Source organism: Syngnathus leptorhynchus, chromosome 6, assembly GCF_054491065.1.
Source record: "Syngnathus leptorhynchus isolate UIUO chromosome 6, UIUO_Slep, whole genome shotgun sequence".
Classification (NCBI taxonomy): domain Eukaryota; kingdom Metazoa; phylum Chordata; class Actinopteri; order Syngnathiformes; family Syngnathidae; genus Syngnathus; species Syngnathus leptorhynchus.
Window position 1 is genome coordinate 11,856,345 of NC_141200.1, and position 26,084 is coordinate 11,882,428.

The 26,084-nt window shown below is 41.6% G+C and overlaps 1 protein-coding gene across 4 annotated transcripts in view; it reads left to right on the forward strand.

The window, feature by feature from the left end:
• The window catches only part of znf469 (zinc finger protein 469), a 165,867-nt gene that overhangs the window by 118,780 nt on the left and 21,003 nt on the right, over positions 1–26,084 (forward strand). For all 4 annotated transcript variants that reach the window (XM_085913870.1, XM_085913869.1, XM_085913871.1 and 1 more), the window contains one exon: positions 8,742–8,929. The gene's annotated coding sequence lies outside the window, so the exon portion shown is untranslated. The remainder of the gene's footprint in view (positions 1–8,741; positions 8,930–26,084) is intronic.

The window sequence follows — 26,084 nt, forward strand, 5'->3', positions numbered from 1 at the left end:
ACATCCACACTCATTTCAGTCCATCTGTGCTCATGCTCCCCCATAACTGAGCATAACTGACATGCAAACTTTTTGGGGAGCCCTTGAGACAAGACATATGACTATTGCATAATGTATGTGGCCAGTGGCTCCAAGTCAGGCATAACTTGCTGCTTTTAGTGTTCCCAGTTCTTTCTCTCAGAAAAGGGCCCCACACTTTTATTGGCTGTCTGTTTTTTTTCTAATCACGGTGAAAGGATTCTGATCAATGTGTAACAATACGAGCCTTTGCATGCAGGCACAGCAGCGATTTGGTCTCAACTGTACTTTTAAATCCACAAGACAGAAAAATTCTATGAATAAATAAATCATACATTTCCTTTACAGATAACCCTTGGAAACCTTTTAACAATAAACAGCAGACGTAGAAGCTTTTGTAGCTGCGAGGCTTCGGTCACGATGATAACTACCAAAAGCATACAACTCAGCTTCTGCAAACTTCTGAACTTGCAGGTAGTTGGAACAAATAAAGTTAAACATGAGCACGCTCCATGCAGATCTGAACATTACGCTTAAAAAGGGCTGTGGGATTCCTAAAGGGAATCTTGATGAGAGAACAGAGATGCTAAAATGATGTGAAGTCAACCTTAAGGTTAAAAAGAATGTGTCTCTACATGTTAGTCAACCTCCGATTTTCAAAACAAATTTCCAAGGAAAATATTTGGAATTTATTTTATCGAAAGCAGGATTAGCCTCTCGCCGAGAAGAAAAAACACTCTATTGATAATGTTTGAAGTAACATTTGAACAATCTTATCGGAATACTGAATGTAGAAGTGTAAAACTGATTACTACTAAAAACAATAAAGCAATCTTCTAAGCTTTAAAGACGATCAAATATTTATCTTATTGTTACGCTGAATGCAAATCGGCTTCCTTCACGTAACTTCTGGAGTACATTTTTCTACTGTTCTCGCAATTATTCTTTTAACATCCTTTGTTTGGAGAGGTCCTTCTTTTAGAATAAGTATTGCAAAATTAAAATTTAATAAAAAAACAGAATCAAATTTCTACTGTCATGTATGATAGCATAGAACTGCAGAAATTTTAGGGTTTGAAATTTTAGCAGCTCTAAAATTGTCACCAAAAATTGCAAGTCTCCTACCCCAAAACAGATTTGTGTTGTCATACTAAGGCAACTCTGCAAAACATCCTTATAGAATAAAAATAAGCTTGGCTAAGTACCAGGACTTCAAGCTCTTCACCTTGTCGTTCTTATTATGGTGGGAGACTTGTTGTACAAACACTCAACCAGTTGCTCCTCAACTTGTGCGTGGCAAGAGCAGGGTTCGAGCCACATTTGGATTCCTCATTGACTATCATTGCGTTTTAAAATGATGGAGTCTGTTATGAGCACACGCGACTTTGCAGTGGAAAGGTTTAAACAGCCCGACTGGGAACATTAAGTAGGGAAAATCAAGAATTAGAATCATTAGACATCTGATAATTAGGCCTTTGCTGTCTTTGATCAAAGGGGGTGGGGGAGTATGTACTCTAAATAGTCCTGATTTGTACCCCACTTAAATTCAAGCCAAAGACCACATTTCTGTATTAGACATTAGACACAGAGTGAGGTAAATTATTCTGCTTTTTTTCTGCCTAATTCTGCTGGGTGGCACACAAACGCCACATTACTGGAATCCATTTCTGTAATGCAACGTAAGTGCCAGCAGACAGATGTTTACCACATTATCCGAACTTACAATGACTATAGGGGACACTGCTTGTTGACATATACTTTTTTCCAAGGTTGTGCCACATCTAACTTCCTTCACAATGCCGAAATGTGGCATGCCTCACCTTCACAGAGCAGAGTGACAGTGGTCAGTATCTCCTGTGGTTGTATATTTACCTGGCTTGCATCTGGATGACCTCTGACCACAAGGAATACATCCCCGTGGGAGAGGGAAATGTGCCTGTTAGAGGCCAACTCGTGGGCGGCAGAGTGGTTTTATACACAGACTGGCATTATCTGCAACTTTTGCTCCACTCAGGGCCACTAAATATACCCTCGGAGGCCTTCCCAGGCTCCTTTAGGCTGGGGAGAAGCGGCCACTGCTCGGGCCGTGGGCCAATGACATGGCTGCGGACCTCCAAGGAAAGTATTTTTAAGGTCAATTACAGGGTATGGTCCTTTTTAAATGGCCGACTGGTGCCGAGGAGGCCTCATATTAAAGGTTTATGTGGCAGAGGACAGAGAGAAGTCTGCCGTCGCTCACCCCAGTTCCTATTGTTACCATGCGCCTGCTGAGACAGTGCGCTGTGCATTGAGATTCAAATTGCGATAGCTATCTCAAGATTGCGTGAGGTATAAAACAAGATAAAATGTATCTTACAGAGAAAAATAAAATCAAAATAGAGCAAACAATTTATTAAGGGCAGCATGGTAGTTTGGTGGTAAGCACGTCTCCCTCATAGTTCATCCTTCCTGGGTAGAGTTTGCATGTTCTCCCCGTTCTTGCTCAGATCTTCTTTGCTATGCCACCTTCCACCCACACTCCAAAAACAAGGCTCTACATTTTATTGAGTACAGCGTGAACCGCGCTTCTCTCCCAAAATCAGATGGATTAGCTCCATATCAGCCACATTTTTCATTGGACTATCTATTTTTATTTATTATCTGATGTGTATTTTTGTGATTGAGCAAGATCGCACACATGCAGCCATACAAGGTGAGACTCAGAGTGAAAGAGCGCTGCACCATTTGAGCTAGGGTGGCAGATGATGCCTTGCTCAAGGGCACTTCAACAGGCGCCAGCAAACACAACTAGATGACATTTTTAGGATGCTTTTGTCGGTAGTTGCCCTTGAACCTGTGACTTTTGACTCAAGAGCACATCCTCAAAGACTGAGCTACATTAAGGATATAATGAGGCAAATTTCTAAGAAATTGATGGATGGATTGCTCATTTAGCAAAAAACAACTTGTTTTTTTAGAATCTTTAGATTACAATTTGCACATTGGCTAGCAGTTCTGATATTAAGCCTTGGACTCCAGGTTCCAGTCTTCTGTGTGAAGATTGCATAATTTGTCTCCAAGTACAGTTATCCCAAAAATGTTGCACGTTAGGTATTGAACACTAAATTGTCTGAGTGTGAATATGCCGCAACTGTGATTGATTTATTGTGTGTAAGTGCCCTGCGATTGTCTGACCACCAGTCTAGGGTGTAGTCCGAAGCAGCTGGGCTGGGCTCCAGCTCATCCGCGACCCTAGCGAGGTTGTACAAAATGAATGCGGGATGGTTGTTAAATTACATACATACATACTTTGGTGGCTTTACCGAGAATATATGGATCAGTATATATCCCTCTGAGTACCGGATGGGAATAAAATGTCTTTCAATGTATGTAGACTTTGTAAAAATGCAAACAATTCAAACCGCGTCTTTGTAACAAACCAACAAAAAACAATATGACTGTTGGAGTGGAAGAACAATACTTGTTTCTGTGCTACAATAAGGGGATTTTGTGCACATCCTACCCTTAATGTCTCCACGGTCATTATGAAGCAGACAAATAACGAACATAGTGTCACTGCCGTATCAGACGCATTTTGTCACCCTTTAAAGGGATTATCATAATTCCCGGCACTAATGCGAACGCTCGCCTATTGGAACAAACACAGCTCTGCATACACAAAGGCCACACACGCAGACTGGCACAACTGCTCAATATAAAACATACAGCAAGATCATTCTGGTGCTTTTCATGATTCATTCCAACATGAATCCAGCTCACCATAAATATAGGCCTGTCAAACTGTTTCTACCCCACAGAGAGGGAGGTAGATGGTACAGTAGACACCATTCACCTCTGTGTATTTGGAGGGGGCAGAAGGAAGGTTGGATTTGGTGGCTTTGGTCTTGCTGAAGAGGGAGGTGTTGATGGGACAAAAGGGGTTGGGGGGGTGGTCATGAGGCTTGAAAGGCCTATTTGTGCAGATGAGGGCTGTGTTTGCTTTGCTGTGGTTCTACAGCAGTTCAATGGACGCTCTATCCATGCGTAGCTATTTCTTCTTTAACGCTTTAGTAAAACAGGATTATTACAAAAGAAGATGGAATGTGGAGCGGTATGGTATTTTTGTTCTCTTATTTCACACGAACAATAAAAGACAAAACGTCGTTCAAATCTTGTGAGACAATGGGCGCCATTTTCTTTTTTTTTTTTACTTCATTCCAAATTTTCACTGCCATGTTTAAGAGTTCGTTTACCCTTGATGAAGGGCTGCGCTCTAATGAGTGGCGCTCATCAGTCCAAAGTCCAAATGTGAAATCTCATAAGAGTGTGTAAGGTTGTGGTCAGAAATATGCTGTCGCTGAACAAGTTCCTTTCATTCAGTCAGACAGGTTGATTTTCACAATAGGTGCTTAATTTCTTCAAATGTTCAAATTATGACATACTATCTTCATAGTTCTATTATGACACCTTTTAACAGCTCACTATTGATGTTTTACATCATCTCTGCTTACATAAAGATGATATTTTTGGAAATGTTTGAAGAGACCCTGTATCTACGTACATAAAATTGCAACACACAAGTGTTTCCAATTTTAACACTAGATGTAACTTTTTGCTGTTATGATGCATCTTTCATTCTATCTATTCTATAAAATGCGATCCATTTTATTAAGGTTGGCTCTACCAGTATTGGCATGGATGCTGAACTTGCTTTGAATTAAGTATTATTTAGCACAGTTGTTGTAGCATTATTCTTCTCTTTAGTAGAAATGTCTTTTCACAGATTGACGCCATTTGTTGTTCAACAACAATCCCAAGCTTGTGAAATAGCATGGTAATTACCCCTGATACATTCCAAGGGCCTTGCCGCATGCTTAAGATTTGAAAGATTTACCCATGAATATTTTACCAGATAGAAGTTCTTTTACTTTCTACCTTTCAAGTGGAATAGCTTGTTACAGATACCTGTACCTTCTGGCCATGGAAGGGGTATGAATTACCCAAACCTGAATCCAACCAGTTCTGTAATGTGGTTGATATTTTTGACACAACTCTTTTCAGAAGGACTATAGCCAGATTCCAAATCAGCCCATGTTTACTCTTCAGAGAACACAAAAAGCTTGGTATGAACCTTTTGGTTTTCTTTTGCCAAAACCTTGAATCCAGTCTACCTCCTCACCTAAAACCGCCAGACTGTGTCTTCCTGGGAACATCCTCACTCCTGGTCCACATGGATGGGCGAGTACACATCGCCAGGCTGCTAAGTCTACATTGGCTGGGGTGCCCTGTGTTTGCCCAGGGAGGCAAGCATATGTTCGTGGCTGCTGGGCTCAGAAAGACACACCAGTGTGTGATTGGCCCATCACTGGTCGATTTGAGTGTGAAATTCCTGGAACTCAAGAGCAGGCAACTCTATTGGACAAACTGTTGAAATTTGAGTCAATGGATTAATATTGCTGCCTAGTGGTATACAGTTCAATGGAAAAGAAAAAAAACACTCCTCCTAATCCCAAACACATAGAGTGCGTGGCACAAAATATACTGTAATCTCAGTCAAATACATCTTAGATCATTCAGGTGTAGCAGCCAAAGCGTAGCAGTGTGTTTTCACTGCACGAAGTTGCTCTCACTAGTCCTAACTGGGAATTAAAGGAAACTGGTGTTCGCAGCAAACGGGAAGCCTTTCATTTCTTTGGTGCTTTGGGTGTGTCAGCAACTTGACCTGGAGTGACCCTTGATACAGCTGTGCTACTTTCACAGAAAACTCTACTTGCAGGTATTATTTTAAGATACGTTTCCAGGAAAAGCACATCACTGTACACGCATGTCAGGCTGTTCTAATTGCTGCATACAATCGAAGCATTTGTCTTGATCTTTTTGAAAGACAAAAATGCACTGTGAGGTCTTGTTAAGTAGTCTGCTCGCACATGAATAAGTGTGCCAAAGCAGGTGATCCTGTTTCTGAAATACAAATGTAAGTATAAAAATACAAAGAGAAGTAAATATTGTAAAATGTTTGGCTCATTCATATATTCTCAACGTAAGTCCGCTTGTTTAATCAGGGCAGCGCGCCAGCCAAGTGGTCGGCATCTTCCTCACAGCCGAGAGGTTATGACTGCAAATCTTGCCTCATTGTGGCACTGACGTAAACTTTGTATAAAACCAATCAAGACTGTCTTGTGAAAGCTACATTGTACCTCGCACAGCAATAAAATAATTTAAAACACCCGATAATTGCTCAAGAATAGCATGGGTAGTGGTTAGCACATCTGCTTCACAGTTCTATGGTCTGGCCTTTGAGTCTCGGCTCCTTACTGTGGAGTTTGCATAATTTTCTCATGCTTCCTCCAACAACAAAAAATCATGCACATTAAGTTAAATAAAGACCTTGAATTGTCCATAGGTGTGCATGTGACTGCTTGTTTGTCTAGTGACTATTATGACGTATCTATTGCCTAGCGACCATTCCGGGGTGTACCTTCGCCTCTCAACTGCGATAGAAAACGAAGGATATTTAAATTTTTTATGTTACGCTCGCTCTGTTTGGACTAAATTCAACTGACTTTTTATGGATTTTTTTATGTAAACTTGAAAATAGCACAAATAATGAAAGCTGTCACCCTGAATACATGTTGCAGTAGTACAGTACAGTATGTGTTCTGCTCTTAACCAACTGCCTAAAATAAATTATGAGTCGCTCTTTAAAAAGAAACTCTGCCACTCCTCCAATATAACTGAGTTACAGTAATCTTAGCTTTGAAAACAAAAGCACAAAGATTCATTATTCCCAAAACAGAACAGCTTCACCAAGATGTCGCATACAAGCTTTGCTGCCAAACCTCTCCATCTGTATAAACCTACTGTATAGTGTACTGTACTTTTCAGCTCATCCAAGCACCTGGTGGCAGAGTGTGGTATTACCTCCCTTCAACAGAACCCGAGCTAATCCCATAATGTCACTAGAGATCTTGGGGGGGAAAAATGTATAACAGTCTGTGACTAAATCTCCAGATTCATTTCGCACAACACAGCAGAAGACTATAGACATGACTATTTCTTCGATTTTGATTGTAAAAGAGAACTCAAATTTGTTCGTCAGTCCTTTTCTGTCATCCATACTATGCAAGTGTGTCAAACCTCAAGCCCAGAACGGGCTTTTCACAACCTACAATGAAGGCAGCCCGTAATCTTAAGTACTGCTTTGTGGAACTGCATAAATTTGACACCATTATGCCACAGTGAGGGTCTGTGGAGGTGTTAATGCTAGAGTCGGAGAACGCCAGAGATTTGTAATGCTTCCGTGCCTCTTCCACTACTGCAAAATGTTTACTTAGTTATAAATCGTTTCAAGGGGATTTTAAATTGTTTTAAAACACGACGACAACCTTAATGGAGTGAGTATTGTTAAGTATTCTACCAGTATTTGAAGAGTCAAAAGAAATATTGAATGTTATTTTTGAAGAAATGCATGCGGAATTCTCCAAAACAAGTAGTTGACGCAGGGACTCTGGCACTATATTGGATATGGCGGTACGCTGTGGTCGTGTTGCTTTCAAATTGTCTGTAAGATCAAGGCCTGTCCAGTCTCTGTTGTGCACTGAAGCATGACCTGACTGCAAATGAGCTTCTTTGGGCAATCTCTACTTAAGGCAAAAATTTTGCGTTTGAGGTCCAGAGCCTGCTGTGCATTTCTCGGACTCACATCACCATGTTTTTTTTTCTCTCTGTCTTTGAGAAGCCAATGGTCTGTCATCTTTAACCCCCCCCCCCTATTTGGCCTCGTTTAAACTCTCAGTCTGGTAGAGAATGGTTTGCGTGTGGCCTAGCTGGGGGCAACGTGCCTAAGTTGAGTGTGCCCAACCTCTCATAATTATAGATAGTAAAGAGCAATAGTGTCTTTGAGGGGGGAGCGAGTTCTCTGGGGTTTGAAGAAATGTGCAGAGAGGATGAGATGGCGCCTCAGTCGGAAGATGGGCAAACACCAGAATGTCATCTTCAATTTACACATGAATGACAGTGAAAGAGAGATGCTTTATTGACCTTAGAACACACACACAGACATTGCCCCCATTTGGTGTGATCTTCCTTAGAGTCATAATTAGACGAGTCATAACAATCTCGGGTCCGTCATGTGCCTTTGCTGACTACGACTGTCAAACTGATCAACCGTTTTGTTCCATATGTCCCAGTGAACGTCTTCTGCTTTTCTTTCCGTCTGCCCGTCTGTCTGTGTCATTCGGCAGCCCTCTTCACTCACCCCCCCCGCACACACACACACGCTTAAGTGAATCCCCACTGCCTCGCAATCTTCACTTGATCCAGATTTAATTCTACTCCTTGTGTTTTTCTTCCCCGCACTCGTTTAATAGTCCAACCACACAGACACAGCTTGGATGCTTATTTTCGAGCTCTTCGGCTACAAGGCTGCGACGCATCTGACCCAGCGTTCTCATGCAAACTTTAAAAACAAACAAGAGTTTGTGGATTCTTGTAGTATGCCATCTTTCTGTCTTTCCATCTCCCTCCTCATCTTTCTGTCCCCTCTGTGTGTGCACGGCACAGTATTGGCTGGTGTCAGACTGAGAGGTTTTCTTTGGCAGTCTGCTCCCCCCTTGGCTGGGACATGCCCCGTTTGCTACTGGCTGCGAGTGGAGAAGGGAAGCGGGGAGGTAGCAGGGAGGGAGACTGTAGGGGTGGAGGCGTGGTCTCCAGCTGGTAATGAAGTCTTCTCTTTTCATCCTCAGAAGGCAGACTGTTAGTGGACGGGCCTGGGATCTGCGCGGCTCCTCTGCTTTCTGCCGAGTGACACTCTGCTTAGCGCTGCCTGCACGTCTCAGCGCCCGTCTACGCAGCCGAGAGAGATAAGCAGAGGCAGAGACTCCGCTCGTCATGAGACTTTTCCTCATAGGCACGCCACATCAGAACTCTTGAGGTAAGCTTTCCGACTGCTCCTGCCCGCACCGCTCTCCCATACTGTCTGTCTGTGTTGATTGTTGTGGTGGGGGTTGGAGTACCATGTGGGCTGTCCGTTCATGGACCCTCCCACTTTTTTTGATGGGCATTCATGTGCAAGTGTTTCTGATTCCACTTTGTTGATGCACACCTTTTACCTGAGTCTAGCCCTGCCCATTTATATGCTAATGACTCACATAATTGACACAAAGAAGTGAACCATCAAGGAGTGGGGAATAGTTAAAGGATTGATACTCACCAGACAGTTTTGCTTTACTTTTAACGATTGTATAAATGCAAGTTTTAAGATTGTGTTTGACCGTGCAGGTCGGGCCGTACAGTGATCACAGGGTGCTGTGTGTTTACGTTTGTGCACTCGTACTTTATCTTTAGGAAGATTGATGCAAATGGCTTGTGAGGCTCTACCACTAAAATATACAGGAGACAGTCTGTGTTCCTTTGTAGCTCTGTGACAAGAAGGCTTTGATGTAATTTCCGTGGATGTGTTCTCCTCCCGGAGGGCCAATTCAGATCCGGTCTGCGACAAACCCACTTTTATCCACAGTCTCCTGGAAATCCATCCATCTGTATGCTTTCACTTTCCTCCTTTCTGCTCCTTTTGCCCCGTGAGCGCATACGCCACAATCGGCCCCCGGTGAGGTCTTGACCTTCGTATCAACACCTCCTCTATTCTCAATGACAGTATTCCAGTTTCACCCTCGGTGCGCGCCGGTCTGAAACAACTTATAGGGAACGAGTCTTTCCGATACCTCTCCTGGAAAAATAGAACTCTAAGTGACTTTCCATTAGTTTGTGCTGGGCCACGAGAATTATAGTTTCCCAAATGAATAGTGTACGGGAGCCCAGCTTAATTGAAAAAACACAAGCCTGGTCTGCCATGGTGGAGACGGTACTTGTGTCACTGCTGAACTGTGTGAATGCACTTTCCAGAACTGGCAAGGGAGGAGTGCAGGAGAGAGGAAAGTACGGAGCAAGAGATAAAGGCAAGTGTTTACAGTGTTTATATTTAACCCTCTGCTCTGACAGAATGCGTCAGAGTGGCCAAAAGAAGTCATCATGAAACAGTTTCCTGATCATTAAGCTTCAAACAACAAGAGCATTAGCCACCGTAAAACCTACTTGATTGCAGCCCAGTAAACAGCAGTTTTTTTTCTCTCATGCTCATGTCGTCATATTTAACCAGCCTTGGAGCAGAAAGAGGTTATTTTAGTCGGACCACCATGTCTGTCGAGTCTTTTAGGTGTGACAGTATTGCATAAACAAGAGCAGACATTTTCAAGCAATCCTCAATCAATATATGCGTCATCTCTTTCTACTCGCCGCCGCCTGCAGTCGCTTTGCTCTGTTTCTGTCACATTCTCAGATGGTGAGGATTGAGACCCTGTCATTGGTTTCAAATGGCACATTTATCGCACACGCTTGCCAGTCACATCTGTTGCCAGGGCCTTGTGGCTGTGGGGGAAAGCATCTCTTGTTGACTTCCTCACTGGGTGGCTCAGTTGTTTGTCAGAGCACCATGACTCCTGACCCCTCTGCCACCCCTAGCTGTCTCACTCCCTGTTAATGTAACCTTAGACGCACTTACAGCCCTGTTAACTCCGGTCTTCTACTACTGCGAGTCTGCTTAACATTATGGGATCAACACTTGTGACCCTGAGATTTGGGAAAAGTCGAATCGTCTATGATCTATAGGAACATCCACAGGGATTCTGGATTGAGAATCAAATCATTCACTGAATTCTAAAATGATGCGTGTCAAAAAGAGACAGACAACGCCAGGAAGCTAGTCTGTTTATTATTATTCCTCTTTCGTATTTTCATTTCATCTCTACCAAATATAAGACTGAAGATGTGATTGTGTGTGTGTGTGTGTGTGTGTGTGTGTGTGTGTGTGTGTGTGTGTGTGTGTGTGTGTGTGTGTGTGTGTGTGTGTGTGTGTGTGTGTGTGTGTGTGTGTGTGTGTGTGCGTGCGTGCACGTGCATGCATGCGTGTGTGCGTGTGGACATAGGTCATTGGCTAGTTTGTTTTATTATCATCTCAGCAGATACAGGCCAGACTGGTCGCTTATGTTACATAACAGCATGAAGGGCATTCCTCCCCAAATTCTCATGAGGAGTAATTAGGGGCAAGGCTTTCAACTTCGCTGACCCAATACTGACTGTGACCACTGATTCCATATATGTGACCTCATGCAAAGTTGAAACACACATATTTATAGTTACTATTGACTGACTGGATACACACACACATATACATGTGTGTATATATATATATATATATACTATATATAGTGTTTGAGAGTACATATCACCATCAAGTGGTAATCTTATTTATTGCATTTTGTTATGACTCATGACTACAATCTGCTTCTTTGGTTTGGCTGCACGTGACAAGACACCAGTCGCCCTGGGTAGCAGACTGCATTCATGCAGTATACAAAGTTGTGTGATCTTCTTCTGGGTACACAGAAAACCTTAATAAACCCCATCAAATGGTTTGATCTGTATAGCCATGTAATTTTCAGCTTGTATCATGAGTCTAGGTTTTTATGTGATGTGTTCAAGTTTTGTCAAAAAAAAGTTTGGTCAACTTGGTGTACTACGCATGATTTTTTTAGCTGGTGTTGTTAAGCCTTTGTAAAAGTGTGTTTTCCATTACCTCTATTACAGTTGGCATATATTTCCATATTAGACAGGTAGGAGGCGCCATGATTGTTCTGATTGCGAGTGAAGATATGCAAAGTAAAATCATCTGTTTTTAGTTAGAAAAGGATTGGTCATCCTTTTCGCAGTTCTAATATTTTACCTTGGTCCGACTTTGACCTGTATTTTCCATTAATCTCACAAAACTGGATTGTCACTTTTACTGATTACAGTAAAGATAAAATAAATCTCTGTCTTTCGAAAAAAATACTTAAAAGTAACCAGAAATTTCTACAGACGCTCTCAATTGTACCATTCCTGCTGGTGATGTCCACCTGGTTGTCCTCACCTGGAATTGGGCCTCCATCCTATTGTAAGTTAATATTTTGAAAGCTGAGCACTGTGAGCCTAGTGCTGATGTAAAACACATGAGTTAGAGATGAGGAGAATCTATCAGCTTCCATCATTTGATTCCCTTCCCCGACCTCCTCCTACTCTTCCCTATCTGTGTCTCTGTGTCCACCCTTTCAAACACATTCAGCATATTTTCCATCCTACCAAATATGACTCACACACCTTCAACCTAAATGGGCTCCTGAGACTTCCCCACACATTCCGTCACCGGTGCAAACGGATGCGTAGGTGTGCATGCAGCATGTGCTTGTATTTATCTATTTGTTGACGGCTTTGCATCCTTGGCGATGAATACATTGACTTGTCATGGTATGCGATAATCTGGCTGTTTGTTACAACCGTCATGTGATCATTAGATGCTTTACTCAAGGCAGAAAATTGGCCAGAGTTTTTGCTTTGCTCCTGTGCTCCTGCTGCTGCTTGACTGCAGACCCAACAGCTCTGATTGATTCTGACAGTGACAACAAGAACAGGCTGCTTGCAAAGACTTGAGGAGGACCTCCCCCTGTAACCACATTGAAAAGTCAGACTAAAGCCAAATAAAACAATGGAACGCATTGCCCCCCTCCCCCTCAAAACTTCCTTGGAAATGTTCAAGCCCAGTGATACAGTGTTAGTCAAGCATTACCGGCACACACGCAGTCGCTTTTTTAGTTTATATAGCATTAAATCGTCTCCCTGGAATTGTGGACTAGACTAAATGGATTTGCCAAGCCACTGAAGCAGCCTCCGTGTATACACAGAGTTGATCAGGCCTTTGGAGAGAGAGAGAGAGAGAGAGAGAGAGAGAGAGAGAGAGAGAGAGAGAGAGAGAGAGAGAGAGAGGAGCCGGTAAATTATAGGTCAGACTTGACCTGGGTCCTGGAGCTAAAAGACTTCAAGCGCTACTTTCCCTTTTTCAAGACTTCCGCATTCCTCCTCTTCCCCTCTCACTCCTGCTGTTTGACTCCAGATGTGGCATTGTTAGGACACATTTGTTTTGGGCCTGTGGACCTGTGTTAAGTCTGACGTCATGCTGTATTTAAAGGGAAAGCCTTGAGCATTGGCTGGGGAGCGGGGAGGAGTGCGCTGCTGTGGTTTCAATTCAAAGCTTGGGTTGAGAGATCCTGATGACTGTCATGCATATAGCAGCAATCTGACCTTTATTGAAAGTGTTGAAAGACAAAGTCAAAGTTGAGCATAATCGCCCTGCTTTTTGTCATCCATACCATACTTTAAGCATCGATTGAAGGAAACCTTGTACCAAAGTGGATTTTTAAAATGTATTTGCAAATGTGTTTTTGGGAGGCTACCTGTAAGCGAAGGTGCATTCCAGTTAATAAAAAAAGCCTTATGAGACTTTGAAAACGGCAAGTTCTTAAGACCAAGTTGAAACATACTACTGTGTACAGCATTTTATAATTTATTTTCTCAAAAAACAGTATTAGATGTATATAACATCAACACCTTATGGGTGGATGGGGGGGAGTCTCTCCAATGACTGCGCTTTTTGTGAAACTCTCAGTATAGTGGATAGTCAGTAGCACAAGACTATCAGGGTCTACTGTCAGATTCCCCATGGGAGCTCTGCCTTCAGCTCTGTTTGGCTCTCAAACACACATGTATTTGTCAGGTCCTCTCCAGCATCTCGACTTCAAACAGCTCACAGCGCCAACTCTGCTGAATATTTCCGGTTCAAATGGGCACGTTTGCTTCATCGCTCTGTGTTCCCTACGTTTACTCCTAAAGTTCTTATTGGCTTCTTGGCCCTTTTGCGAGCAGACACTTGGAATGGCACCATGAGCAGATGACGGTCATATTTCCGTTAGTCATCCATGTGCTGAGAAAGGAGAAAGCACTATTGTGAATAATGCACTGATGTCTGTGTGTGCAGCAAATGACCTCCTCCTCGCACTGTTGTCCTGAATAAGTCATAGCCTCACAACGTCAACCATTTCAAGTACATTTTCAAACAGTGTGTTTTTTTTGGTGTTTTTTAGGTCTCGATCGCTTATGAAGTTATGTCGGCCTCAACGGAAAGTTGCTCATTTGTAATCAAGTGTGTTTCTTTTAATTCAACCTACTGGAAAATATGTTTTGGATGCAGAAATGTGTGGTCCCTCTTGCATAACTGCAATGTGTCAAACTCTTGTCCATATTGACGCACGTACGCTCAGAAATGCAAACAGAGATGTGCATCATTCATGGTTTTGGCGTGCAAAGTCATAAACTAAATCAAAAAAATGGTGTGGCATGTTTGTCTTTTCTCACAGAGTCCCTCTGACTGTTGTCCTGACTCTCACACAAAGTGAAAGTGCAACAGTTTAGCCTAGAGGTAAAAGGGTCAAGCACATCGAGGTGATCTGTGTTTCCGGCCCATATTTTGTTTATGAAGATGTGTTTACACACCATGCCGTCTTGTCAGACACTTGTATATACCCCACACCCTGCTTCAAGCACACACAGCTGGCAGAGCCAAACATACACAGTCTGTTTTAGGGGAGAGAGGGAGAGGGAAAGAGAGAGGGGTGGGCTGGGGGGGGTGCATGTGTTTGTGTGGTACATAATAGATATACACAAGCTCTCAACACTTTGAAAAGGGAACCGATCCAGAATCCTCAATCCCAAAATATGCAGTGATTGGAGCACAATTGTGTGGAAATGTAAACGCAGTCCGATTGTTACAAACAAGTTTACTCTGCTGGAATGATTTGATGTGCATTTGGCAAAATATGAATGCATTATGTTTCATCAGTTATTGCCCTGGGGTTTTAATAGAATTTTGCGGTCTCTTTATCTTCGTTTCCAACAGCCTGCATCTCGTGGAATCTGCCAAAACTTTGACTCATCCATTTCCATTCATGAGTCTGGTTAAATATGTATCCGTGCCATTGATGAAGGTTGCACAAAACAAAAGGAAAGCTTCATCTTGTAAATGTGCAGGCTCAGTCCAAACGATAGCGCACTAAATACACTTCACAGAGTATTCCTGTCACCGTTTGTCAGACTTAAACAGGTGGCTGTGCTCTAGTAAAAATGGGGTGTAGGGGTGTAGAGGTCAGTCGAGTGGCGGGGAGGAGTAATGACAAACTTCAGTACAAAGTGAAATTTAAGCATTATAATTTAAGGGGCGCGTCAGTGTGACTGTCAACTTCACTTGCTTTTTCCTGTTTTCCCATGTCTTTTTGTTTCCCCAATCCTCGTTTCGCTTCTGTACTTTGGAGAGTTGCACAACATAATGGATCAGGAAGGAAACCCCTAAATTGGATAATTCGTCTTAAATTTTCCAAATATCAGTGGACATTAGCATTTGCCAAGCCATAAATAAATATTTCATTGATTGCAAAAGCAGGAGATCTATGTCTCTAAGAAGGAAAAAAGCCTCATTAAAACGTTGAAAATAGCCCTGGAGCATGCAAAGTTGGATTTCACTGCGAAGTTTTGTGTAAGAGCTTTTGCCGCAGAGCTTAAGAATTATCACTGCATGGTTGTACGCTGCAAGTAAAAGTTGTTTGTCTCGATTTCACCTACATCCACATGTGTTTTTGTTTGAAGGACTCTTGTATTTTTTTTTTTCATGGCTATCAGCTGGTTATATCTCAGCAGTGCAAAGTTTGCACCCACCCCTCAAGTTTCAACTTCAGCACAGTAGTGTATATCTCATTTCCGTGTTTGGATGTAGCCTGAAACTGCCATAGAGAAGAAAGGGATGTGTTATGTGAACCATGTGCGATGGCTGACGCATATAAGGTGAATTAGTGGAGCGAGGGGGGAGTCTTAAACAGTGGGGCTTCGTCTACCATTCTGGTTCCTTTCCTATCTGATGTCAGGCATGAGATCGACAGTGTGTGTGTATAGATGACATCGGTTCCTTCACAACCACTGAGACATAAAATGATCACTGATAGTTTTTTGTGAGTCCTTGAGTCCCACCTTCTGCTCAAATTTGAGTATTGTCTTTTTTTGGTGGATGAAATTTATACTCAATGGTCTCCAAATATAGTAGCTATGAGGGAAATGACACACAATAGGCAACATACCTACAAAACAACTGTAAAAACTGGTGTACAGTGGCATTGGTAAGCCAAAGAACAAATGTTTTCTTTCTGTAGGTTGAGAAAAGAAAGAAACAGAAAACACTGAAATTGTAATGTGGACAAAACCTGTGATTTTAGTCCTACTTATTTTAGTCCTAATTCATTGTACCCATATGCTGCTCTGAAGTTGTTACTGATTGAAGATGCACAATATCTGTTTTTAGTGATATTTTTAGCATGCTATATGCATCCCTCCTAGTTCCTCAAAAATAAAATTACCCGAGAGTCACTTTAAAGTTAAGCAAGAAGTATTCAAGGGTAACTGTGGGACAGTGACGTGATACATCAAAGAGTCTGTGGTGGCACTGGGGAAACTCGTCACAGTAGACACTCCAAATTCAACAGCTGAATGTTCAGTAGCTTTGGGTGACTTCCCATCAAGACAAATGATTCCATTGAGGTCAATTGTAATTGAAATAATTTGTGACAAACAAGACAGGTAATGTTTTTAACAACATTATAGTATAGAAAATAGCTAACTACTTTGTAACAAGGCCAAAAGTACAATACAATAGAATTTCTCATCAGAGTGAACCCAAAGTGGTAAAAATGATATAAGTTTCAAAATAAGTCTCTTTAGTTGTAAAATGTTGTTTACATCCACATTTTTCTAGCAGTGCCATAAACAAGTATTAGTGAGTGTCATTAACCTTAATTCATTTTTAATAAAACGTCAGTGCACCATCTGAGGTTACTCTTTTCAGTTGTAGAGTCAAGTCCGCTAACTAGGGCCCGACCGATTCATCGGCATAACGATTAAAGTGGCCAATGATGACCCTTTGAACATCGGCCAAAATAATCAACCAAATGGCCTATATTTGCAGATTTTTTGGGGGCTTTTCACAGCAGTTATACAAAAGTAACACTCATATCATTATTTCTTACACATAAATCTATCACAACCTTGTATCCTTAAAATTTGTCGATAAGGTCATTCAATGGATTCATTATTCAAAAACTGACCTGCATTGTCCACGCAATCTAAAGTTACTATTTGACTAAATGTAAATAACAAAATAACATAGTGTAATATAAATCATACATAAATGTGTTAAATATGACACGTGACAAGGTTTAATGTCCTTACAACTTTATTAATTAAATGTACAGCACCACAGTTATTTTTTTAACCACATATTTAAAATTGACCCCTATTGACCCCTGACCCCTATTCCAGATGAATAGGTAACCACGACTGCCTGCAAATAGCAAAAGTACCCTTATAAATGACAACCATTGAAATGCTTTGGGGGGAGGGGGAGTTATTTTATACATTATAATTTTTTTAATGAATCAGTAATCACTATTTATTTCTGCCCAAAATTGGCATCGGCCTCAGCCTATATAAAATCCTTATCCGTCAGGCCCTAACACTACTCAGTTAGAAGCCTGGTCTGCTCGACTCCGAAGGGGTGAGGTTTGACGCATGTATTTTTGCACAGCGTGAACTGGCATCCCGTTACTCATGCGACATTTTTCATACCTCGTGAGTGAGGCATAAAGATAATAAAAAAAGTGACTGTTGTTCTATCATTGTCTCAAATGTGGCATTCATGTAACAGCAGAGCTCACCCAATTCCTCACTCATCAAAATTATATAAATGAAAGAAGGTTATGTCGTTCAGTTGATGTTTTTAAATATGATAGTTACATTCTATTCAATGTATTGTAATGAGATAAATCTGTTTTAGACCCAGAGATAAGAGGTATTTCCTGTTGCATTTGTTAGATGGCAAACCTCTGGCCTCAGGATTCTCTTACAATAGACAAGCTCATATTCAAATCATCCCCTGGATCATAAATGGCTTTTACTCATAGCTGGATTTTGTTTTAGAAGCTTAAAGTCGTCCAAGGAGCTTAGCTGTCTTGTAGACAGAGGTGTGCACCTGGAAGATGGATGAGGGAATCCCCCAGGCTCTCTCACATCAGACTCACATTAGCTTCTATCTTTTTTCTTCTGAGCTTCTGTCATCTTCCTACTTCTCTTAACTGGATATATAAATACAGTGCATATCCTTCGTCTCAGATGCTCCAAGAAAAGAACTAACAATCTTATTAGCTGAGTTGTTAGGTGTTCCACACCCCCACTGAAATGACAGAGCAGCGAGGGAGACACAGGGCAGAGGTATTACGATCAGGTTTCTCTCTAACTGCAACCACCACTGGGTCGAAGCCAGAAAGGCCTGAGGGCTCTTCATCTTCCAAGCAGACTTTTGTTGATGAAATACTGTGAACGGTCCAAATAAGTTATCCCATTCCATTTCAATATCATTGCTGACTTTTCATTTTACCTGAATTTGAAATTAATAAAACTTGAGAACGAGTGAGCCTGAAAGTTGAATGCATCAACTGTGCAGAATTTGAACAGCCGCTTCTTTTTTTCCAGTAACTTACATGCTAAGTGTGATTTCACCTTACATGTGGTCAGTTTTTTCTGTCATCAGCATCCAAAGGATCAAACAAGTACTTTCATGAGAAGCTTTTTGAAGTCCCTTCTTATGCTTCTGGCTTCTATGATCAGAGGTCATTGACTCATTTGGTTTTACTTTACAGACATTATCAATGTCCAAATTAAAATAAAGGTCCGCTCAAATTACACTTTGGTGCTTTATAGTTTTTACCCCCCAGTAAATTCACCCATGTCCACTCTAACATTGAAATCACAAATATTAGAGCAATGATGATAACGTCTGTTTGACTGGCTTAGCGTGAAAGCTGGTTATATTATTTTAGGATGACATATACTTGAAGAAAGTTATGACTTTTTTTGTTGTAAAAATGGTAACAGATGCATACACAGGTTTTGTGTACCTTCTACCGGTAGAGCATTTCGATATTCTGCCTGTCACTATTCTCTGCGTCCCTAAATCTATAATCAAAGTATTTGTGACAAATATTTTTGGAACAAAACAAATGAAATTGTATCATTCCCCATAGCACCTAACAGTCTGATCACCAGTTTAAATGGTCAGTCATAGTTGCCCTTTGTATAAACTTGTCACTTTTTCCTGTTGAATAACTTCTAAAGGCCTCAAAATGAAAATGTATTTCGCCTTTATTGTGCTTCTCTTTAACAGCAGCATGCTCACACCTTTATTTTGATGACATCATTACGATGCCACACATTTTCACGGTCTTTCATCAAGCATAGACCTGCAGGCTTCAAACACACAGCTGTCAGAGAAGATCCAAATTTTAGTCATCATTGTATGATTTATCACCGCAGAGCAATATGTAAGAGTCTCGTTGGGCGTGTACTCAAGAGATTAAGGTGACTGCCATTGCTAAGGCAACCTGGATCACCTACTGTAGTGATCATTGACAGAAATGATATGATATGAATCTCATGTTGATGCTATGTCACTGATGCAATATTTTTTCACTATTTTGCTGTCACTTCTCGGAGTCTGTATGTCTTTTGGGACTGTTTTGTAAGCACACAGCTGCCGTGCTTTGTCATGCTATTGCTTGAGTCTTCCAAAGACACTGTAGGTGGCACAAATGAGGAGCAGACAATCCACTTGGATTTAGTGTATAAGATGGCTAAAGTTCAAATGGATCCAGTATACTTGACAACTGGAGGCAATGTTGAGAGCAAAACATTGATTCATTGAATCGTCATTGCTTACTTATGTACCTTGCGTAACAGCTGGAGCTTTTCCCCATTGGACTTAGATGATCCAGGATGTAGTCTGCCTCTTTCCTGTTCACACAGGCGAGTGATAAATATTGATACCCTCTTCTGAAATTTGAGTGGAAATCTGTTTTGTTGTTTAACCAACCCCACCAACATTGTCTGGTGCTTTCTTAGGTGGCAGTTGTGATAAAAAAGCAAAATCTTTTCAAATGAACAGAGCCATGTGTTGTGAATGTAATAAGAACTGCATCATTCTTTCAGGCTAGCCTTGGGTCAGTGAAAGCAGGCCCAGTAAAACCAGAGGACCATGTCTCCAACTCTCATTTCAAAAGTTCTGAGCAAAAATGAGGTGATCCGAATGGTGGGAGAAGTACGTATAGCATCATGTCAGAGAAAAAAATGACGTGAGGCGAGCTCCACTGTGTATTGAGATGCACTAGGCGTATCAAACAGATGTGTTTTCTCACAGATTGTGTTCTTTCACATTTTTGGGTCGCTATCTCAGACTCGCCCATTTCTTGTTGTTCAGACGGAAGTAAGCAGCCCCCACAAGCAGAGGAAGAAGTTTAGTCTTTCAAATGATGTCAGTGTTTGGAAAGGATGACTGTTGGTGGTAGAGGCTGAGATTAGTCTCGCAGAGTAGATGAGAAGAGAGCTTGCGGGGGAGGTAACACGAGATCCCCCACAGAGATGCTGAACTCGGCCCGAGAGAGTGAAGGAATAAGACGCTTTACACGAATGAAGAAAAACCTTCCACTTTATATCTGTGTGCAATCTAAAAATAACCTTGCTTCTCTGCCTACTGCCCACTGGGCCAGGCTTATTAAAAATGTCTGTTTCAAAGAGAGAGTGCATCTGTGCTGAAGAGAGTCCAAAAAAAAAAAAAGTTGAAAAGGGACAAGAAAAGGAGGGATTCAAATGGAAAACTGAGCTCAAAGTGGCAAGGCTGAGCCAGTGTCAGAGCAGAAAAGGGAGTGAGGCAAGGGAAGTTGGTGAATCTTTAAGACCGTGAGAATGACTTTGAGCAGACAGTTGAGTGGATTTTAACAGTTCCCTCTTCCCTTGCCAGTCAGCCAGTCGGGTTCTGCGTACTACCATTACATACCCATTTGGCCGGGAGATTTTGTGGGTCTACTCCGAGCAATAAAAGCTCTTAAAGCTTGGAAATGTAGAGTAACAGATGAGTCTTTATAAAGCCCCGTGGCATGCTCCTTTAGAGGTTCACCGCGTAAATAGTGAATCACATAGCCCATATCGTCACCCATTCTTTAAATGTTTCCTTGCTTCCAGTCTCTGAGCTTCCACCTTGGAGTCACAACTTGCTACTGTACCAGGTCAGACAACCACCCAGTCTGATGTGTCATCTTTGTGTTCTTTTCCCCTGACCTCCGGGAAAATAAATGGAACAGGACAGTGATGGTTTGTTTTTAAGGGGACTGGGATTTGGTGAATCGTGATGTGAAACGTTTAATAAAGATGGCTCCGGGTTCTAAAAATACGACCCACCGTCTCTTAAACATTTAGCTTTCCATTGGAAACTAAAACAGTCTTTGTCCTACTAGACGCCCATCTGCTCAAGAATGGGAGAATCCTCTAGACTGCACACTTGTGGTTTTTCTGAACAATTTGAAGCAAATCTGGCAAAGAATTCCAACAGGTGCATTCACTGTGTTCAACATTCTGGTCAACCAACTTGACTATCCCTTTGACCTGTGATTAAGAGCTGTTGATTCTAAGCTTGTTTCATTTCAAAATGCCATCTAGAACGCCAACCCATCATTCGCAAGCATCCACGAGCTTTCCGGTCCGTCTTACGCGCTGTGTGATTGCCAGTAAATTACATATGTTGCAGATATTCACTGATGATTTAAAGACTACTTGGCTCAGCATTGCGGTTGCCTAACATTGCTGATTAACAGTTCAAAGCAAGTTGAAGAGGTTGTTTGGTCACTTTTTTTTTCCCTCATGGAGGCACCTTTGACCCATCCACATTTCACAAGCTTGTACTCCATGTAACCTCTATATATCGTTACGAGAACGGAGCACCAGCTGGGTGTTGTCTCACTCATCCATTGAGGTTGGAGAGAGCCCTTGAGTTACTAAACCAGCACTAGTAGTCAAACTGCAGATATATTCTCTACTAGTTGATGTGCATATACTTTTACAAATACACATCTATATTCATTTAGTAGCTGGCTATTGGGAATTCAGGCGAGAGAACAGTTTTCCATTCATTCCAGTTGTCTCAAATCCTTTATTTGGAGGTTTGTTTTCTTTGGTTGGATAAAGCTTTTAACATTTGAAACGTTCTCGAAATTTTATGAGCTTATAAATCATTTGAAATGCTTTCGGCTCCTCTTTCTGGATGTGTGCACAATAGTGAGGTAGATGAAGGTTACAGAGGATCTAAAGACAATTGACCAATCAGATGGGAATATGTTCCTGTGTTATTCTTTTCCAAGAACTGTTGGAAATATACATATACGCCCCCACATAAGCTGTCATTTCTTGAACTTGATCTATGTTTCCGTGGAAACAAATTTGATGCAATGTATCTCGGGGTCTACATTTATCATAGATGAAGAGATGCAAAACGACACCCCTCCATATGCTATAATAGTTTATCATGGGATATTCTTGCATACTCATGAAGCATTTTCAAAATATGTTTACAAAACAGTAAACAGTACACTGATCTGAAGTTTTAAATGGGTCACCATTTCATACACCAATGGTGATTGTTATTGAAACATTTTACCAAAATCTAGGTTTGTATTGACCTGTTGTCCTCACATGATCATTAAATTGCCATTGTAAAAAATGATGATTATAAATCTGTTTGAAGCTCATATTTATACTGTAGTGCTGTGCAGAGTGGTCACAAACATGGATGGGCTTTTCAGACCCTATAGCTTGTCCCTCTGCAGACTTAATGGACTGTGACAGGACTTCCGATCCCAGCCAAATGTTTCCTTCATCAGAACTGCTCATAGCTATTATTGGTGCTGGTTGAAATTATGTTTGATGATGCAAGTTTTGGCATAGCACACAATTTGTTAAACCTCTTCTTTCTATAATTTAACAAACAGCCAGAACGCAGATGTATACGCTTTTCGACTTGTACGGTCATCAGAACATTTTTCCTCTGCCATCGATGTTATTGCAGACCATAGTAAAAGCAAAACATTTTTGTAATGAATGCTTTAGCTGCTCACTGACCTGAAGTCTCATGATGTATATAATGGTCTTGTGAGATTTGCTGAGGTCTCACAAGATATTTAGAGGTCGTGTATATCATACATGAAGACTGAAGACATGAAGGCATATGTGGCCCAGAGAAAATGGTTGAACTCCTTCAGGCATGCTGGACTTTACACATTAGTGTACTATATAGAGTAACTGGGAAGTCAGTATAAAACAGTAGATATTTCATTTGTATGGGTTACATTCATACCGTGAACCATACCTTGGTGAGTCACAGTTCTCAAGTCAAGCTGCCCAATCTTAGCCAATGGGTAGTCCCCCTATCAAGTTGTGAATTTGTCATTTAATCATACGTTTACATTTATCACTAAATGGATTTTATAAGATGTCCGACACTCTGTACACATGTTTTAGAATGGTTAGTTTTCATTTAAAGGTCAACGAGAGGATGATTAGTGATTGTTTATGCAGAGAGTGAGGAAGTCTTGAACACTGTGGATTTATTTCTCAGTCACAAAGTAGAAAAGCATTTGAGCAGATCTATTAGACAAGCAGCTGTGAAAATAGGGAAGACGGAAGTAAAGTATAATTTATATATTTTCCGATGAATTGCTCCAGCTTGTACATATTGTTGTGTTACATTCTGAAGAGGATAAAGTTGATGTGGCCATGCTAGGTCTGATTTTCCAGCTCCTATGGAATGTCAGAGAGATGTGATATAGGAAAGGAGTCAACTGCTACTTATTGCATAATATTGCATATAGTGTACACTGTAGATATTCATCCTCTGTGCTGTCTGAGTGCACAACATCCCCAGGGAAATTGTTCTTGTCATTATAATGTTGAATTTAAAATGTGGCTGTTGAAGTGCTCTTGAATGGTTGTATTTTCCCTAAGTTGTGCTTTTAGATAAATAATCCAAAAAACACGACGTTCTCTTGGGGTCACTCTTTGGCTTGGCCCTGCTGCCCACCTCAGATACACACGTGCACACACAAACACACACACACACAGATCTGTGAAGCCTGAGGGGCCGGTCGTGTTTGATGCACAGAAGACACTTTATCTATACTGACCTCCAGCACAAGTCCTCTCATGAGCCTGAGTCTGTCTGGGTGGAAAGAAAATTGATCTCTGCCAGGGATTTTGGTCAGTCCCCTCACCTTGATTCAGTTGCTTAGCTATGGAAATATATTTGTTCTGTATGGCACCGGCAATGCCATGAAAATCATTAAGACTAGTCTTGCTTGGTGGAGTTTATTTAAATGACAGTAATATTGATCTTGTACTCGTGCAATCCAGCCTGTTAATTTCTGACAAAGTGGAGCTGTTGTTTCTTGCAGAGTTGTGTCTTGGGTTGTCAAATGTCATGAGTCGACTGAGTCAGTGTACAGCAACCTTCAGAAGAACCTTTTGGCTGAATCAGTGACAGTATTTTCCACCTCGGTGGAACGAGGTGAGTCAGTGGACATGTCTCTGGTGTTATCCTGTCCACATACATCAATACCAGTGTTGTTTAGTTTTGGGACAGCAAGGACTGGATCAGTACGAGTTCTGTTCCAACCGCTATTGGTCAGTGCTTCACACTCTCTCTGTGGCACAGCCGGGGCAGCATGAATGACTTCTTGCACTGGCCTTACAGAGCATCATTCTTCATACTCTCATCTAAGACTGACATCGAACGGGGAAGTCCATGAAGCCGGCAGGCTAAATGTTTTCCTATCCCCTCAGTAGGCATGGACGTATCAGGTGCTGTTTTAATGCGTTTTAAGTAGAAAAACACGCAATGTCCAACGGTCCAAGGTAGAAACGACAAGGACAGTAGTCAAAACAGCCTGAAGCTCGCACTATTGGCCCTCCCCTTGCAGTATGCTAAGGGCAAAGCAATAACATCCAGGCCAGTGACAGACTCATCATTAATGTCCCAGGTATGTTTATTTAAAGTTATTTACCCACTTTGCCATTTCCCGCTGAATCTTAAATGCCCCTACTTTCTACTGTATGCCATCACATGTAGACCAGCTCATCAGGAGCCATCTATCCCATGACTGTAGCCCCTCCCACTACTGCCTTGTGTAGGTGGGACAAAGTGAGCATTCCAGGCATAGATGAAACACAAGTCCCAGCCTTCTCCTTCCCATTTTTGTTAAGGTTATTAACACTGCACCCAAACTGTTGAGGTTCCTGGATGCAAATGCAGCTTTTTTTAGAACATGTATTTTTTATTTCTAAAGTCTCTGTGTGAGAATATTGTGACTGGTCTCAAAGTGTCCCGAAATGTACAGTCCCCTCCAAAATTCAATTGCATTGTTTTTGTCATACACTGAAGATATTTTGTTGTTCAATCAAAAGATCAGCATGACTAATGTCCAGAATTTCTAACTCATGATGGTAGCAGTAGAATGACAGACTGCCGACATCCGGGTCTTAACCTGATACAGCATGCATTTCACCTCTCCAAGAGGACACTGAAGGTATAAACATTCAGAAACAAGCAAGAACCGAAAGATAAAGGCCTGGAAAAGTCACATGCGAGATGTAATTACTGCAACATCTAGATGTGAATTCCATGAAATAAAATCTGGAATTCTGAACTTGTCTTTTGATTGGCAACACAACAAAAACTGAGGAATTTTCTCTGCCGTTCCAATACTTTTGGAAGGGACTGTGTGACCTTTGCTCCATGCTTTGCCTTGTTATATAACAAGACAGATGCCAGAGGCGTGCCTTTACCTGATGCATCCACAAATACCTGACACCAACTTGCTTCATCTCGGAAGTACCAAAGAGGCACAAACACTGTTGGCTTACCAGGCACCAGGGAAAAGTGACACACGAGCTGAGTTTACTTCAATGCCTGAGAGAGGGGAATATTTGTGAATTAAATAAAATAAAGCCATCCTCGGGCATGCTTAGGAGAGAAGCAGGGAGGGGCATTTGGGTAAAAATGAATAGAGTCCTGTGCTCAGCCCTTGAGTGGACTGAACCCCTCTGTTTGTGCTTTTTTTTTTTGACTTGACACAGTACTGCCAGTGAGGAGTGGTTTGGGAGCAGGAAGCGGTTGTGTAAGGCGATCTGCAGATGCTACACAGAGCCCCTTTTCAAAAGCAGTTCTCTTGGTCCTATTATGCATGGGGACA